The sequence below is a fragment of the Dasypus novemcinctus genome, chromosome 18, assembly GCF_030445035.2.
Source record: "Dasypus novemcinctus isolate mDasNov1 chromosome 18, mDasNov1.1.hap2, whole genome shotgun sequence".
NCBI lineage: Eukaryota > Metazoa > Chordata > Mammalia > Cingulata > Dasypodidae > Dasypus > Dasypus novemcinctus.
This window is the reverse complement of record NC_080690.1, coordinates 45,745,026-45,762,089: the sequence shown is the minus strand read 5'-3', so window position 1 is coordinate 45,762,089 and position 17,064 is coordinate 45,745,026.

Sequence of the window (17,064 nt, the reverse complement as noted above, 5' to 3'; positions counted from 1 at the left end):
CTGTGCTCACCCAGGGAGTCTTACCTTCTTCCATGTTCGGAGTTGTTTTTCGTTCCCAGAATCTTTCTCTTCAGACCTTCCATTGCCCCTCGATTTTGTCGGGAAGATTCTGGCAGAGCCCACATCTTTTCTGGATTAAATTTAATCCAGGGGCGCCCAGATTTGGGGTTCACCCGAGTCCTCCCGGCTTCCTCAGGGATTTGGAAGGGGCAGCAAAATGCTACCATCTCTGGCCTTCATTTATTGTCCCTTCGCGGTCGCCAAAAATGTTGTGGAATTTAAGAGAAGTTCAATTATTTGAGTATAGAGAGGCCAGGACTCAGGAATGATTTTGAGAAGGAAAAATGGTTTATTGATGGCCGGCCGGACTCGGGAGCTTTCAGTTTGAATCCCGAGCCCCGAACAAGATTTTCAAACGTCTTTTATACAGAGAGGAAAGGCCAAATGGTCCCTTTGTTTCAGTTCTCAATAGGCTTTAATTAGCATATATCTCTTCCACATCTTAGGTAAGCTTTTAGCATGGACTCCAGACATTCTAGATAAGCCTTTAGCACATTTGGTTTTTGCATTTCCCCTAAATACTTAAAGTTTATAGCCCTTGCTTTGTTAAACATTTCCTGGGACTGGAGCCGCTGCTGGTCCCTAAGGGCAGGACTGCAGCCTCTTACCGTTCCACACCCACAAGTCAAAACTTAGTTATCTCTGAAGAGACACAGAGCCTTCCACCCATAGCCCACATCAATATTACTTATAATTTGCATTATTTTATATACTGTTTAGCTTAATTAATTAGGGGTCCAGAAATACATATTACTTATATAACTGCATATTTAACCTCAACAATTTGAGCAAATAGGCAGACATGAATAGTTTGACACAACAACATTACTTTAGTTACTTTAAACTCTTCAAAGACTTTTGAAACTCTTCTTAATTTGCACTATGACCATGCAGTTTACCACAAGAATTTTCTTTCTTACTTAATGGATTGTAATAACCAAAATGTTCTCAATGCCTTAGCACCATTTTGTTTTAGAACTTTATATTTTACTTTGAAATTAGCAGAATTTTGGATAAGCAACAAGATTAATTTTATATATATTTACTGAGGCTATTTGAAGCCTCAGGGAGACAGACTACTTTCTCTCATGAATTGCCACTCTTAGGAACACTGACCGTCAAGGCAGGAGACTTCTCCCCCTCCACCCCCCTTTTTGATTTTTGGAGATAATAAAACTCCAGTGGCCATTTAACCTTATTCTATCAGGCAGCAATTTATTTAGTTTACACTTGAATTCATGAGAGAAAGGGTTACTAATACCAGGAGAGGAGACAGTGATGTCCCAGCTCTTCTCAATTATGAAATAACCATAGGCAAAGGCAAAGGGTGAGGTTAGGCTTGAAGTAACCATAAACAAAGGAAAGGTTAGTGTAGAATTTACACTTAAATAATAGTTTCAGGCTAAATTCACCCAGCTATAATCTCAGTTATTGTCTTTCCACTGTTTTATAATATAAATGCATTTATAGATGATTTTAACTCTTAGTTACAGTTTTATTAATTTTTTTGAAAACCTATTAATTTTATAACACCTTTAAATACCTTTCATTTGACTTATAACATATTAAATGAACTTATTACCTTAATTTTTCCTTTAAAGTAAAAGAATAAATCTCTTGCAGTTAGTTTGAAATAAAAGGCTACTTTTCAGGATTTGATTTCTAGAACATAAAATGTTCTTTTAAAGGAGGTAAGACTCTTCTTCAAACATTGAGGAAATGATGAAGTTAAAGCACAAGAAGCTATTGATAAAAGATTTTCTTTGTATATTGATCTTACTCAATTTAATCATAAAAATTTTCCTTCCACAAACCTTCTACACTTTCAGTATTCATTCAGGTTCTGTCCCACACTCTACTCTTTCCAATAATCAATCATTTTATCTTAGGACAAAATCATCTTCTGTTTCCTTAACAATAAAAACACACTCCATATATCCCACATACTAAGTTACCAGGCAAACTTCTTACAACATATAATTGCCATTAATACTAAACAAGTTTGTTAAAATAATGAACTTTTCTTCACTTTAAATACTTAGTAGCATGTAATACCAGAAACAGTTTTTTTGGAAGCAAGTTGGCAGGGGAGATTGCCTGCCAAATAAGTTTGTTATAAAATTGCCTTTTATTATTATTATTTATCAATTCAGTTTTGTTAAATAATGACTTTGTGCAATTAGCCACTTAAATACCTTAAACAATGCTTTGTAAAACTTTTATAATTATTTATACCCTTAAGACAAATTTTACCTTCACAGAACACATTCTCTTACTTAAGGTTACTACAATACCTTCTAAGAACCTGAGCAGAATGCAAACGTATTTTGGCTTTGACACCCTAAGGAGGGAACTCTACTGCATTTATTCTGATTCTGCTTTTCACCCCCTTCACTTCTCCACCTTCCAGGCAGTTGGGTGCACAACAAACAGGAATGTGGCTTATGAATAGAAGGGTGGACTCACTGGAAAGGGGCAAGCCGCTCCCCACTTTCCAGCTTTCAGCCAAAATGGGCAGACAGAACCTACTCAAATTTGGCAACTCTCCCAGGAACCCAGCCGCCCTGACTGGGACATTCCCAACAGACTTGGGTGCTTGGCGCGGACACAGATGGCCTCCAAGCCCCGGCAAAGGGCCAGACCAGAGACAAGACAGCAGAGCATGCACAAACATCTAGACTCCGCAAACATCCAGACTCCTCAGCTTTTGCCCCAGAATCATTTCACCCCCTTGCCAATGGCAAGGGAGGGCTCCAGCTCAGCTGTAATTCTACTTTACATAAGGACACAACTCCAACACTAACATTGAGCTGACACAGACAGAAGCACAAAGGTCACTAATCTGACTCACAAGTTTATATATTTATTTTCACCTTGGCTGCCCCCACAGCCATTACAAACCTCAGAACACTTAACATTTGGTATAAAGCGAATTCATTCACAAATTAGCACCATAACAAAAGATTTCAGCTAGACTTTTCCACTGTTTAAACTTTACACCCAGACCAAGCTCCACCAGAAAAGCTGATCCATTTTCCTGTAACCAAGTTTTGTTTCCCTTAATCTAGACCAATTTCCAGGACATTAGGACTTGAACCTATAAATAGCCCTTCCTATTAAAATCGAGACTCCACTCCTTTAGTGGATATAAGACCAGTACCAGATTCTAACATGCAGTTAGACAAACCCAAAACACCAGGGCTTTTCCCCGGTTTTCCTCCTTTTCCCAAGCCTAGAGAGAACGGCTTCCCCCCAGCCTTCTGGGGCTACTAGGGTTCTCTCAGGAGGTGATCAGCCTCCCCTTCCTAGCAATTAAAGCTAGGGCCTTCCAGACTGTGCTCACCCGGGGAGTCTTACCTTCTTCCATGTTCGGAGTTCTTTTCGTTCCCAGAATCCTTCTCTTCAGACCTTCCATTGCCCTCGATTTTTGTCGGGAAGATTCTGGTGGAGCCCACATCTTTTCTGGATTAAATTTAATCCAGGGGCGCCCAGATTTGGGGTTCACCCGAGTCCTCCCGGCTTCCTCGGGGATTTGGAAGGGGCAGCAAAATGCTACCGTCTCTGGCCTTCATTTGTAATCCCGCCAGAGTCGCCAAAAATGTTGTGGAATTTAAGAGAAGTTCAATTATTTGAGTATAGAGAGGCCATGATACTCAGGAATGATTTTGAGAAGGAAAAATGGTTTATTGACGGCCTGCCGGACTTGGGAGCTTTCAGTTTGAATCCCGAGCCCTGAACAAGATTTTCAAACGTCTTTTATACAGAGAGGAAAGGCCAAATGGTCCCTTTGTTTCAGTTCTCAATAGGCTTCAATTAGCATATATCTTCCACATCTTAAGTAACCTTTTAGCATGGACTCCAGACATTCTAGATAAGCCTTTAGCACATTTGGTTTTTGCATTTCCCCTAAATACTTAAAGTTTATAGCCCTTGCATTGTTAAACATTTCCTGGGACTGGAGCCGCTGGCAGTCCCTAAGGGCAGGACTGCAGCCTCTTACTGTTCCACACCCACAAGTCAAACAACTTAGTTACCTCTGAAGAGACAAAGAGCCTTCCACTCATAGCCCACATCAGTATAACCAATAATTTCACATGGTTTGTAGGTCAAAATAGGCACATAGCTGTCAAAGAAGCATACATCAGTCTTAATTTTATAAGCTAAAAGCCTAATGATTTAGCAGAGCAGTAGCGAAACCTGGATTTTCACATTTACTGTGAGTTATATCAATTAAGGACATACTGTTTTCTCAGCGTACTACATAAAAGCAGTGTTTTAACATTGATTGTAAGTCAAGTAAAGCATGTAGGTCTCAATGAAACATGTATCTTGCATAGTTTTCAAAATTGAAGAACACACTGTTTTAGCAGAGTGGTAGCTCAAACCAGAGTATACACATTGATTGGGAGTCAAATCAAGCACATAGCCATCACTGAAGCATGTATCTGTCTTAGTTTTCAAAGCTAAGAACATACTGTTTTCACAAAACACTAATAAAAACCATTGTTGCCATGTTGATTGTAATGCACAAAGGCATCAATGAAGTATGTGTGTTGCTTGGCTTTCAAAACGAAAGAACATGAGTGTTTTTCACAGTTCAATAGGTAAAGCCAGTGTTTTCACATTGATTTAAGTAGTTCAATTATATTAAAACCATCAAGAAGCCTGCTTAATTGTCAAAACTAAGGAACATACTGTTTTTACAGGGCACTAGTTAAAGTGGTGTTTCCACATTGATTTTACCTCAACTCAAGCACATAGAAGCACATGAAGTATGCATCTTGCTTTGTTTTCAAAATGAAGGCGCATAGTGTTCTAACACAGCACAGGGTAAAGGTGTGTTTTCTCATTGATTATAAGTCGAACCAAGTTCATATAAGCCAATGAATCATGTATCTTGCTTAGTTTTCAAAATTCAGGAACAAACTGATTTCACGTGCATTAGCTAAAAGCTGTGTTTTCACATTGATTGTAAGTCAAATCCAGTACAGAGAAGCCAATTATGCATGTATTCTGCTTCATTGTCAAAACTAAGGAACATACTAATTTTGTAGGGCACTAGCTAAAAGCAGTGTTTTAACACTGATGTTAACTAGAATCAAGCACTTAGAAGCCAATGAAACATGTACCTGGTTTTGTTTTCAGAACTAAGGAATATTTTTTTCATACAGCTCTTGTTATAAGCCATGTTTTCATATTGATTGCAAGTCAAATCAAGTATATAGAATATAATGAAGTATGTATCCTGTTTTCTTGTAAAATATAAGGAATGTACTCTTTTCACCAGGCACTAGCAAAAAGCTGTGTTTTCACATTGATTATATTCAAGTCAAATGCATGGAGCCAAAGAAGTGTGTATGTTGCTTAGTTTCCAAAACTAAGGAATATATTTGTTTTTTAGAGCAACAGCCATAAGCAGGGATTTCACATTGATTGTAAGTCAAATAAAGTACATATGAGCCAAAGAAGCATGTATCTTGCTTTCTTTTCAATACTAAGGAATATACTGATTTCACAGAGCACTCACTAGAAGCAGTGATTTCATACGGACTGTAAATCAAATCAAGAACAGAGAAGGCAATGGAACATATATCCTGTATGATGACTAAACTAAGGAACATACTACTTTTACAGGGTATTAGCTAAAGGCAGTGTTTTCACATTGATTGTAATTCAAATCAAGTATAGAGAAGACATTGTGGCATGTATCTTGCTTAATTTTCAAAACTAAATAACATACTGTTTTCACATAACACTAACTAAAAGCAGGATTTTCACACTGAAACCAAATCAAGTATATAGAAGCCAATGAAGCATGCATCTTGTATAGTTGTCAAAGCTAAAGAACATGCTGCTTTTGGATAGCACTATCTATAATCAGTGTTTTCACATGACTGCAAATCAAACCAATTATATAGGAGCCAAAGGAGCATGTATCTTGCTTAGTTTTCAAAACTGAAGAACATATTGATTTCATAGAACTCTAGCTATAAACTGTTTTCACATTGATTGTATGCCAGAGCAAGTACATAGGAACCAAAGAAGCATATATCTCACTTAGCTTTCAAATAAAGGACCATACATTTTTCTTGGAGCAATAGCAAAATCAGTGATTTCACATTGATTGTATTTAAAAGGAGACAATGAAGCATATAACTTGCTTAGTTTTCAAAACTAAGGAACATACTCTACTGGTTTTACAGAGAACTCACTAAAGCCAGTGTTCTAGTACTGATTTTAAGTCAAATCAAGTACATTAACTACAATGAAGCATGTATCCTGCTTTGTTGTCAAAACTAAGGAGCATACTGTTTTTGCTGGAGACTATTTAAAAGCAGTGTTTTCACAATGATTGTAATTCAAATCAAGTACTTAGAAACCAGTGAATTGTGTCCCTTGCTTAGTTTTTAAAATGAAGGAGCATAATGTTTTCATGCAATATAGCTAAAAGCACAGTTTTCACATTGAATGTTAATCAAATCAAGTATATAGAACTCAACGAAGCATATATCCTGGTTAGTTGTCAAAACTAATGAACATACTGTTTTTGCTAAAAAAACATTAAAAACATTAGCTAAAAGCAGTGTTTTCACATTGACTATAAATCAAATCAAGTATTTAAGAAAAAATGAAGCATGTATTTTACTTAGTTTTCAAAGTAAAGAAGATGCTATTTTCACAGAGTAGTACCTAAAACCCATTTTTTTCATGCTGACTATAAGTCAAATCAATTGAATAAGAACCATTGAAACATGTATCTTGCTTATTTTTCAAAACCAAGGTACGTATTTTTGTTGATCACTAACTATGAGCAGTGTTTCCTGATTGTAAGTCTAGTCAAGTACAAAGGAGCCAATAAAACATGTTTCTTGCTTAATTTTCAAAACAAAGGACTGTGCCATATTCTCAGAGCAATAGCTAAAATCAGTGTTTTAACATTGTAAATCATGTCAAATGCTTAGGAGCCAAAGAAACATGTATCTTGCTTAGTTTTCAAAATTAAGGAACATAGTTACTTTGCTGATCACTCACTAAAACAAGGGTTTTAATATTGATATTAAGTCAAATCAAATACATAGAACCAATGAAACAAGCATATTCCTTAGATTCCAAAGTAAGGGACATAGTGATTTCATAAAGCATTTGCAATAGGCAGTGCTAGCACATTGATTGTTAAGTCAAACCAAGTAATAGAAGCCAATAAAGCATTTATGTTGCTAAAATTACAAAACTAAGAAACACACTTTTTTCAGAGAACATGACAGAAAAAGAGCATTTTCACATTGGTTGTAAGGTAAACCAAGCACATAGAAGTCAATGAAGTATGCATCTTGATTAGTTTTCTAAACTAAGGTTATACTGTTTTCACAAACCAGTAGGTAAAAATAGTGTTTTCACATTGATTTTAAGTCAAATCTAGTAAAAAGTACCCAGTGAATCATTTATCCTGCTTAGCTGTATAAGCTAAGGTACATATTGTTTTTACAGGGAGCTAGCTAAAAGCAGTGTTTTCACATTGATTGTAAGGCAAATCAAGCACATAGAAGCCAATGAAGCATATAGCATTTTAGTTTTCAAAACTAATGCAAGTTTAAAAAAAACAACAAAAAACAATGTAAGTTAAAAAAATAAAATAAAACTAATGAACATACTGTTTTCACAGAGCACTATCTAAGACCAGAGTTTTCACACTGATTTAAGTCATATCAAGTACATAGAAGCCAATGAAGCATGTATCTAGTTTAGTTTTCAAAACTAAGGAACATACTTATATCACAGAGCACTAGCTATAAGTGGTATTTTCACATTGATTGTAAGTCAAATCAGGCATATAGAAGACAATGAAGCATGTATTTGTTGATCTTTCAAAACATAGGAATATACTGAATTCTTAGGGCACTAGCTGTAAGTTGTGTTTTCATACTGATTGTATGTCAAATCTGAAGAGGAATCAAAAAAGCGTTTATCTTGCTTAGTTTTCAAAACTAAGGAATATATTGATTTCAGAGTGCTAATTGTAAACATGTTTTCATATTGATTACAAGTCAAATCAAATACATAGGAGCCAATGAAGCATGTATCTGTTTAGTTTCCAAACTAATGAACATCATATTTTCACTGATCTCTAGGTAAAATCAGTGTGCTCAGATTCATTGTAAGCCTTACCAAGTTCATAGGACACAATAAAGAATGTATCTTTCTTAGTTTTCTAAACTAAGGAACATAATGATTTCTCAGGGTCCTAGTTATGAGCAGTGTTTCCACATTGACTATAAATCAAGTAAAGTATACGAGCCAATGAATCAGTATCTTGCTTAGATTTCAAAACTAAGGAACACACTGTTTTCACAAATCGCCAGCTAAAACTTGTCTTTTCACATTGATTGTAAGTAAAATCACGTGCATAGGAGCCAATGAACCACATGTCTACCTTAATACTCAAAACTATGGAATCGACTCATTTCATAGAGCACTAGATGGAAACAATGTTTTCACACTGATTTTAAGTCAAATCAAGTATATTGGAGTCAATGAACCATGTATCCTGCTTAGTTTTCAAATCTAAGGAACATATTGATTCAGCAGTGCACTAGATAGAAGCAGTGTTTTCAATTGATTTTAAGTCAAATCAGGTATATAGAAGACAATGATTTATGTATCTTGCTTAGTTTTAAAACTATGGAACATACTGACTTCATAGAGCACTAGTTTAAGTAGTGTTTTCACATTGATTGTAAGTCAAATCAATTAAAGGAGCCAATGAAATGTTTATCTTGCTTAGTTTACAAAAGTTAAGATCATATTGGTTTCTCAGCGTGTGGAGAAGTAGGAGCCTGTGACCATTCCCACCCGAGAGGAAAATTCCACAGCCCCCTAACTGCCTATATCTTGCTTCTGTAACAAGCTTGCTCGACTGTAAAACCTTATCTCAAGTCCTCCTCCTGTAGTGTTGTCAGTCCTACCAAAAGACCAACCTGACCCAGACCCTTGTAAATAACAAGAACTCCCCAAACGCTTATCTCCCCTGATAGAATTCCCAGAACTTGATTAACCACAAACACCTGCTTCTATACATGCTTGCTTGCTGAGCTATTGCCCCCCCCCACCCCCCGAACCTAAAAGCCTATATAAGCAAACTCCCCCCACGACTCGGGGCTGCTCTCCCCTCTGTGTAGGAGGAGGCAGTCACTGCACAGCTAATAAAGTTTTCAATTGGAACTTTATTCTGAGTCTGAGTCTGGCCGATATCGCTGGTCTATAACAAGCACACTGGTTAAACTAGAGTTTTCATATTGATACAAGTAAAATCAAGTACATAGAAAACTTTGAAGCATGTACCTTTATTAGTTTTCAAAATTAAGTAACTTATTACACAGAGCAATAGTTAAAAGCAGTGTTTTCATATTCATTTCGTGTCTTATCAATTAAATAAGACCAAATGAAGAATGTATCTTGCTTATTTTTCCAAACTAAGGAACATACTGATTTCACATGTCACCACTTATAAGCAGTGCTTTCTCATTGTCTGTAAATCACATCAATTACATAAGACCCCTTGAGGATGCATCTGGCTTAGATTTCAAAGGAACACACTTTTTTCACAGAGCACTAGCTAAAATTTGTGTTTTCACATTGACTGTAAGTCAAATCATGTACAATGCCAATGAAGCATGCTTTCCTTAATTTTCAAAACTCAGGAGCACATTGATTTCGTAGAACACTAGCTATAGGAGTGTTTCACATTGACTGTAAGTCATATCATGGGAGGGGAAACAATGAAGTATATATCTTTCTTAGTTTTCAAAAGTAATGATCATGCTCTTTTATTAGAGCATGAGTTAAGCCATTCTTTTCACATGGGTTGTAAGTAAAATAGATTACATAGGAGCCAATGAATCATATACCTTGCTTAGATTTCAAAACTATTGCGGTCACCCCTCGGGCTGAAGTGTGGTTTGCTGGCCTGGCAGGGGAGCGGCCGCGGTAGGCCTAATTCCGCTGCCCCCATAATAGGGTGGTTGGTCGGGCCCACCGCCACCCCTGAAGGAAGCTCGGCATGGGCGCAGAGTGCCCTCAGGTCTCCCCTTCTCGGCAGCCATGCTTCCGCGGCCGCCCCTCCTCCCAGATGGCGCCACCCGATGCCTTGTGGGGCGGCACCCTTCTTCCTTCTCCCTGCGCAGGCGCAGGGTGGAAAAATCCAGCCCGCCCTTTTCCCCTCCCCCGACAGCAGCAACAGCCAGGTGTGGGCGGAAAAATCCAGCCCGCCCTTTTCCCCTCCCCCGACAGCAGCAACAGCCAGGTGTGGGTGGAAAAATCCAGCCCGCCCTTTTCCCTTCCCCCAGACAGCAGCAACAGCCAGGCGTGGGCGGGAAACTCAAGTCTGCCCTCCACCCCAGCAACAGCAGCCACCAATCCCTAAACCCTGCCCCTTCCCCCAGCAACAGCGACAGCCAACCCCTAACCACCACCCCTCCCCCATCCAGTACCGCCCACTGACCTTTCACCGGCAACCAATCAGAACAGGGCGTGGCTTTGACCAATCAGCCTTCCCCAGCCCCTATAAAACTGTTGCCTCTCCCTCAATAAAGTTGGACTTGCGTGTTTACCTTGTCTCCGTGGTAGTTCTTCTGCCGTGCGCCCTCCAGTCCTGAGAGCCCCCGACAAGGGCCTGGCCTCCCTTGTCCCCAGTTCGTCGCCTGCTTCTCCGGGCGACCCCTTTGTCGCCGGCTTCGCCGGGCGACCCCGTCAGCCGAACTGCGCAACCCCTTGTGAGACCGATCCTCGTCTGCTGCCGGACTGACCCCTCGTCCCAAGTGGGACCGACCCCTCGTCCCAAGCAGGACCGACCCCTCGTCCAGAGCTGGACCGACCCCTCGTCCGCAGCCAGACCCCACCTCTACCGACTGAGCAAGCCGCCGCAAACTATTTTCAGAAATAACAGGATAATACCACGGTTTTCACAAACATTTTAAGTGACATCAAGTACTAGGATCCAAGAAAGCATGTATATTGCTTAATTTCAAAACTAAAGAACATAATGATTTTGTATAGCACCAGGAATAATTATGTTTTCACAGTGAGAGTAAATCAAATCAAGTGTTTAGTAAACAATGAAGCATGAAATTTGCTTAGTTTTCCAAACTAATGAACATATGGTTTTTGCAGGGCGCTAGTTATAAGAAGTGTTTTCAAATTGACTGTAAATCACATCAAGTACATGAGAGCCTATAAAGCATGTATATTCCTTAGATTTCAAAACTAAGGAACACATTGATTTCATAGAGTATTAGGTATAACCAGTGTTTTCACAGTGATTGTAATTCAAGTCAAGTTTGTAGGGGCCAACAAAACATGAATCTATTGGTTTTCCAAAAAAATGGACCATACTTTTCTCACAGCACTAGTTAAAACCAATGTTTTCTCATTGACTGTAAAACAAATCAAGTGTTCAGGAGCCAATGAAACATGAATTTACTTAGATTTCAAAAGTGAGTAGCATAATGATTTATAAAGCACTAGCTATAAGCTGTGTTTTTGCACTGTTGTAAGACAAACATGTACATTGGAGCTAATGAAGCATATAAATTGCTTAATATTCAAAATTAAGGAACATACTCATTTTATGTAGTGTTGATTTTATGCAGTATTGTCTCATTGATTGTAGTCAAATAAAGTACATTGGGGAAATTGAAGCATATTCCTTGCTTAGTTGTCACAACTAATGAACATCCTGTTTTCACAGAGCACAGATTAAAATCAGTGTTTTCACATTCATAGTAAGTCACACCAAGTTCATAAGCCCCCAGCATTGTTGCAAGTATCTGTGAATCTGATCTTTCAAGCAGTGAAGCTTGGTTGTCACCATGGGCCCTGAGGGCAGGGGGATAGAGGAATAGAATAAGTGGACGCAGGTTAACTGGGGGGCAATAGAAGTGTTCCACAAGATCATGCAATAATGAATATAGGACATGTTAAATTTCACCAAAAATGTATAAAAGTCTATAGGCTAAAATGTAAGCCACAATGTAAGCCTTACTGTAACTAAAACTTAGGAAAATTGTACAGTCTAAAATATAAACCATAATGTAAACCATGATGGAACCATGTTTGGTAGCTATGTTTCAATAACTGTACATCAGTTGCAACAAATATTAACATGAACATGTAAAAAGATCATTGCTGGGGAAGGGGGAAAAGGGTTTGGTGTTGGATGTATGGGAGTCCCCTATATTGTACAGGAGACTTCATTGTCATCTAAAACTTTTTTCAAGACAAAATTAAAAGTTAAAAAAGATAGGATGTAGACACTGAGGAAGGAATAAAAAAAATTGTCTTGCCACTGTCCATACAGGGCAACACCTATTAACAGTGATGAAAGGAAAAACATCAAAAACAAAATTTTATTATGTTTTTCATTTTTTAATACCCCAATTTATTTTTTACTTTATTTTAGTTTTTCTAAATTATTATGTATTCTATTTCTAATCTTTAAACTTATCATTACTATTTCAATTTCCCACTAATTGAATTTGGCAATATATATTAGGCTTTATTTTTAAGAAGTTTTAGACCACAGAGGGGTTCACCTATGGCAGGGGAGGAACACTTGTGTGGGGTATTATTGATGGGGGACACTTGGTTGGGAGGGAGTTCTCCAGGAATGTATAAAGGCATGTAAAAATGTTTGGATATTCATTGGGTATTTTCATAGTAGTTAGAGATACAAATAATAACTGAGGGAGTGCTGAGCTGTAAGCATTGTTTTCATATTGATTGTACGTCAAATCATTAAGGGAGCCAAAAAGCATGTATCTTGCTCAATTTTCAAATCTGTAGACCATACTGATTTTGCAGAACACTAACTAAAACCAGTGTTTTTTCATATTGACCACAAATCAAATCATGTATATTGGAGCCAATAAGGCACATAACTTTCTTAATTTTCAAAACTAGAAACATACTGATTTAATAGAGTGCTAGCTGTAAGCAGTGTTTTCACATTTATTGAAAGTCAAATCAAGTACACTGGAGCCAACGTAGCACATTCCTTGCTTAGTTTTCAAAACTAAATAACATCCATTTTTGCAGAGCATTAGTCAAAACCATTGTTTTGACATTCGTTGTAAGACATGGCAAGTCCATAGGAACCAATGAAACATATCTATCTTGCTTAGCATTTTTTCCTCTTTATTTTTTTAAATGTTACATTCAAAAAATATGAGGTCCCTATATATCCCCCACCCCCCTCACCCCACTCCTCCCACATCAACAACCTCTTACACCATCATGCACATTCATTGCATTTGGTGAATACCTTTTGGAGCACTGCTGCACCACATGAATAATGGTTTGCATTGTAGCTTACACTATCCCCCAGTCCACAGAGTGGACTCTATATTGAGAGGGGGCTTAGATTCTGTTGGGAGCAGTCAATACGAGTATACACTGAGTTCAGCAATGCCAGTAGTGTGGCCACCAGAGCGGAGCCCACTTCCTTATTCTTCCTCCCCACTCCTTTGTTCTCCGTTCCGCCACTGCCCAGGCTGATAAGGCAGTACACAGGTGCAAGGTGTGAAACTGAAGTCTGCCCTCCACCCTAGCAATAGCAGCTACCAATCCCTAGCCCCTACCCCCTCACCCACCACCCCTCCCCTCCCCAAGAGTATAAATGCTTTGTTCTCGCAATAAAATTTTGCAGCTTGATCCTCACCCCGTCTCGCTGTCATTCCTCGCGTCTCCTGTCTCACCATTCTCCTCCATGCAACCACGAGCCCCCGTCCCATGCCCTGCTGGCTGGGGCAATTACAAGATTCCAATGGATGATGGATATAATTCTCCTGCTTGCAGTTGTAGACACTCTTGGCTCCCTAGTGTGGTGGTTAACCTGCTTCACCTCCCTGTTAGCTGGCCAGGGTAAGTCCAATGAACCAGAGGGTAAGAGTTGCAAGTCTGCTGAGGCTCAGGGCCCAACTGTCACATGGACAGTCCAGTCTCTTTAGCCCTCAGGAGAACCAGTACCTGTGGTTCTTTCTACTTTGGCTGTCTCTGGGACCCTCCTGAGGCGTGCATAAGTGCAACCCTCTGAGGACCTCCTGACTCTTTTTAAAACTAAGGAACATACATATTTTGTGGTACAGTAGTTATAAGCAGTGGTTTCACATGGGCTGAAAATCAAATAAAGTACATAAGAGCCAATGAAGCAGTATCTTGCTTAGCTTTCAAAGCAAAGGAGCACACTATTTTCACAGATCAAGAGCTAAAACTAGTGTCTTCACTTTGATTGTAAGTCAAATCATGTACATGGGAGCCAATGAAACACATGTCTACCTTAATTTTCAAAACTAAGGAACCCCCATATATCATAGACCACTAGCTGTAGGCAGTGTTTTCACATTGATTTCAAGTCAAATCAAGTATATTGGAGACAATGAAACATGTATCTTTCTTGTTTTCAAATATAAGGAACTTAGTGATTTGGCAGAGCACTAGCCATAAGCAGTGTTTTCATACTGATTATAAGTCAAATCTGTATAAAAGCCAGTGAAGGATGTATCTTGCTTAGTTTCAAAACTGAAACAAACTGTTTCCATAGAGCTCTATGTGTAAGCTGTGCTTTCACACTGATTGTACTTCAAATCAAGTATAGAGGAGACAATGAGTATGTATTTTGATAACTTTGTAAAACCTAGGAACATACTGTTTATTCACAACACTGATTAAACTAGTGTTTTCAATTAATACAAGTAAAGTCTAGTACATAGGTGCCAAAGAATTTACCTTGTTTAGTTTCCAAAAATAATAATACATTATTTTCAGAGACCACTAGTTAAAACCAATATTTTCACATTCATTGTATGTCTTATCAAGTAAATAAGGTGAAATGAAGAATGTGTCTTGCTTAGCTTTCCAAACTAAGGAACATATTGATTTCACATGTCACTAGCTATAAGCAGTGCATTCTCATTGTCTATAAATCAAATCAAGTATATAAGAGTCCATGAAGCTTGTATCTTGCTTAGATTTCAAAACTAAGGAACACACTTTTCACATTGTATTCAAGTACATAGGACCCAATGAAGCATGTATCTTACTTAGTTTAGAAAACTAAGGAACAAACTGATTTCATAGAATACTAGCTATAAGTAATGTTTTCACACTGATTGTAATACAAATCAAGTACATAGGGGCCATTGACAAATGTATCTTACTTAGTTTAAAAAACTAAGGTATATACTTTTTCTCAGACACTTGGTAAAACAATTGTTCCACAATGATTGTGAGTCAAATAAAATGCATAGCAGACAATGACATATATATCTTGCTTAGTTTTCAAAAAAAGGGCCATACAGAGCACTAGCTAAAACCAGTGTTTTCACATTGGCTGTGATTTAAGTCAAGTGCTTAGGAGCCAATGAAGCATGTATTTTGCTTAGTATTCAATTCCAAGGAACATATTAATTTCATAGATCACTAGTTATAAGTATTGTAGAGAAGTCGGGTGTACACAGTATCGAAGACCAGGACACGAGAACTCTGAGACATGAGAACTCTGAGAAGGAAGTTGGTTTATTTCGACCAGCCGGACTCGGCAGACTCCTGTCCTAATAAAAACCGAGCCCCAAATAGAATTTTTCAGTCCCTTTTATACAGAGGATGTAAGAGTAGGAAGACAAATGGTGCTTGTATGCAAAAAGACCTTTTGTTAGTTTCTTCAAGTGTTTTATCTGAATATCAGATAGGTTATTTCCTCCAGGTAAGTTTGATTTAACACATATTCTCTACATTCCAAGCCAGGTTGAATTTAGCATATCTTCCACATTCCCTCTGGATGCAACCTTGAATACACATTCAGTCTTACATCCTTTCTGAACATTCAAAGACTGTAGGGCCTATATTACTTATTTGGATTTCTAGAGACTAGGTACGCTTGGAGACAATTTTGAATTTATGCACAGGCTATATTAATAAGCAGTGTTTACACATTGATTGTATGTCAAATCAATAGTTAGGAACAAATGAAGCATAAATCTTGCTTAGTTTTCAATGTAAAATCCATAATGTTTTCTCAGGGTACTAGCTAAAACCAGTGTTTTCACTTTGGTTGCAAACCAAAACAAGTTTATGTGAATGCCCTGGCCAGCGGGGCTGCGAACTGGGGCTCGTGGCTTGCGTGGAGGAGAATGATGAGACAGGAGATGCGAGGAATGACAGCGAGACAGGGTGAGGATCAAGCTGCAAATTTTATTGAGGGGAACAAAGCATATATACTCTTGGGAAGGGGAGGGGTAATAGGCGGGGGTGGAAGTTAGGGATTGGCTATGATCACCACTAACATATAGGGTGGGTTTCAGTTTACCTGCCTTGCGCCTGCCCACTGCCTTGTCAATCTGGGCAGTGGCGGGAAGACGGAGAACAAAGGCCTGAAGGGGAAGAAGAATAAGGAAGTGACAAGGCAGATTTGGATTCTGCCATGTTGTGGGATCTGACATATTGTGAGGAGCTAATTATAGTTTGCTCAAATGAGAGGGCTGGCTCTTCTCTGGCAGCCGTGCTACTGATTCTCGCTGAGTTCGACATACATTCTTTTTATCGCTCCCAACAAGTTTATAGGAGCTAATGATGCATGTGTGTTCACTTAGATGTAGCAGTGGTTTCACTTAGATTGTAGTAAGTACATAGGAGAAAATGAAGCATTTATCTTGCTTAGTTTTCAAGATCATGGAATAACTGATTTCACAGAGCAGTAGCTAGAAGCAGTGATTTCATTGGATTGTAAATTTAATCAAGGATGTATGAGCCAAAGAAGCACCTATCTTGCTTAGCTTTCAAAGCTAAGTAACATACTGATTTCAAAGAGCACTAGCTAAATCCAGTGTTTTCACATTGATTGTATGTTGATTCAAGTACATAGGAGCTGATGAAGCATGTATTCTGTTTAGACTTAAAACTATGCAAAAAACAGATTTCATAGAGTACTAGCTATCAGCAGTGTTTTCATATTGA